Raw genomic sequence first — 2,500 nt, forward strand, 5'->3', positions numbered from 1 at the left:
GCGTCGGTGGGGAAGTAGTATACAAAAATTTGGTTTTATCAACGGAGTTGACAATGTAAATTGGCCACCGTACAGAGATTCTAAAAGCTGACGTTTCGAGCGTTAGCCACTCGTCAGAGCGAATCGAGGGATTATGGGTTACGTGTAGTTTTTATAGTAGAGTAGGAGCTACGCTATTGGTGGTAACATGGCAACGTGAAAAATAGGAATATATTAGTTAAATGAAAAGTGTTAACAATGAAAAGACAAGTTTTGCATCGTGAGCGCGCGCATTTGAAAGTGCCGGGTTGCTCGTTAGTTTTGAGCGCGCTTCTAACTAAAAAGTTGCCTACGTTTTTGTCGCGTTTGAATGAAATAAGTGGAGGTTGTGAAAAGATTCTACCAGTCTCGGGATCATTTTGGAGTAATTTAAAATTATTAAGAATGATGCTTTTGACTGCGTGATTATGAGGATGGAAAGTGAGGGTGAATGGAATTCTGTCATTCTTATCTTTTTGTGACGTTTGTAGTGATGACTGTCGATCAAATTGTTTGGCGCGATGATGGCCTGCTTTGACCACAGAGACAGGATAGCCACGTTTTTCGAAGAACTGGCACATCTCCTCTGATTTGCTGGAAAAATCGGAGTCATCACTACATAGACGTCGAAGTCTAAGAAATTGAGAATAAGGGATGGAGTTCTTGACATGTGACGGATGTGACGATGAATACAACAAATAACTGTGTGAATCAGTAGGTTTGTAGTGCACACTAGTACATAGCACGTTGCCTCTAATAGAAACTTTGAAATTCATCTTTCAAATCGGCACCCTTAATCCTCACGGTATTAACGAACGCTTTTCATTTAACTAATATATTCCTATTTTTCACGTTGCCATGTTACCACCAATAGCGTAGCTCCTACTCTACTATAAAAACTACACGTAACCCATAATCCCTCGATTCGCTCTGACGAAGGGCTAACGCTCGAAACGTCAGCTTTTAGAATCTCTGTACGGTGGCCAATTTACATTATCAACTCCGTTGATAAAACCAAATTTCGATAAACTATACGTCCAGTGTTTTGCCTCAGCCCACTCACACCAATCATCAGTCAGCTCTCGCCTATCCCGCGGATGTCCAACATTATTTATCAACTGAATTGAGCTTCGGAGCTCTCGCTGGGCCCTTTAAAGCGAATCCTCTACCGGATGACATTATTACGTCCCCTTTACAGACAGTCTACAAACGTGGTTCTACTAAGCGCCGGGTCGTTATGGATCTTAGTTTCCCGCAGGCAGCCTCTGTCAATAGCGGTATTCCGAAAACTCATTATTTGGACAATGCATTTCAACTTCGTCTTCCAGGCATAGACAGACTGCGTGAGTTCATTATCAGCAAAGGCTCAGGTTGTTACGTTTACAAGAAAGATCTAAAGCGTGCGTACCGACAATTCCCAATTGACCCCAAAGATTATAAATATCTCGGTTTTATGTGGGATGGTCTTTTGTATTTCGATACTAGATGCCCATTCGGTCTGCGTTCATCAGCGTTAGTGTGTCAGCGAACTACTCGGGCGGTAATTCATGTTTTTACTAAGGAAGGTTATACCGCCGACGTCTACTTAGATGATTTTTACGGAGCCGAACACCCCGCAGATTCTCATTTCGCCTTTGCACGTCTTCAAGATCTATTTGATGAACTAGGCCTACAATCATCTCCAGAAAAAGACTGTTTTCCTTCTACAAGAATGATTTGCCTTGGGATTTTGGTGGACACCGAGAAGATGCTCTTTGAAGTTCCGGCGGATCACTTATCAGATCTCAAAACCGAATTATTGCAGTGGACACAAATCTCAACCTTTACACGGCGTCAATTGCAATCCTTACTAGGAAAACTGTCATTTGTCACAGCTTGCGTCCGGCTAGGCCGGATATTTATGGCCCGCCTTTTAAACCGCTTGCGCAGTTTGCCTTCTGAGACGTCACGTTATCCAGTGACCTGTGATATGTTATCTGACATTGACTGGTGGTTGACCTTTTTATTACACTTCAATGGCTCCGCCATGATTGCGTTACGCCCGCATGACTTCCATGACGTGTTATTTACCTGTGATTCTTCTTTACATCGAGGCGGTGCTACGTGTTTCGACGAATGCATTTCGTTCATATTTCCCAGGGTCATTGAGGACTTGGCCTTGCACATCAATGCGTTGGAACTGTTTGTACTTGTCATGGCTCTTAAGATTTGGGCCCCCAAGTTGGCAGGTTCTAGATTTCAGATTTCGTGCGACAACGACGCCGCCGTCCAGGTGGTGCGCTCAGGTCGTACACGTGATGCCTTCATGCAGCGTTGCTTAAGACAACTTTGGCTCACATCCGCTCGTTATGATTTGGACTTACATGTCTCCCATATTCCGGGGGTCCACAATGTCTTTGCCGATTGCCTCTGTCGCTGGGATGCCAATTCTACGTTTCAAAGAAAGTTCTATGAACTTGCTTCTCAGCGTAATCTTTGTTTT

General features: G+C 43.6%; 1 protein-coding gene across 1 annotated transcript in view; it reads right to left on the minus strand.

The window, feature by feature from the left end:
• Nucleotides 1-2,500, minus strand: part of LOC137969350 (low-density lipoprotein receptor-related protein 6-like) — a 90,743-nt gene that overhangs the window by 70,914 nt on the left and 17,329 nt on the right. The gene's annotated exons all lie outside the window — the stretch shown is intronic.

The sequence above is a fragment of the Montipora foliosa genome, chromosome 9 (genome assembly GCF_036669935.1).
Source record: "Montipora foliosa isolate CH-2021 chromosome 9, ASM3666993v2, whole genome shotgun sequence".
NCBI classification, from domain to species: Eukaryota; Metazoa; Cnidaria; class Anthozoa; order Scleractinia; family Acroporidae; genus Montipora; species Montipora foliosa.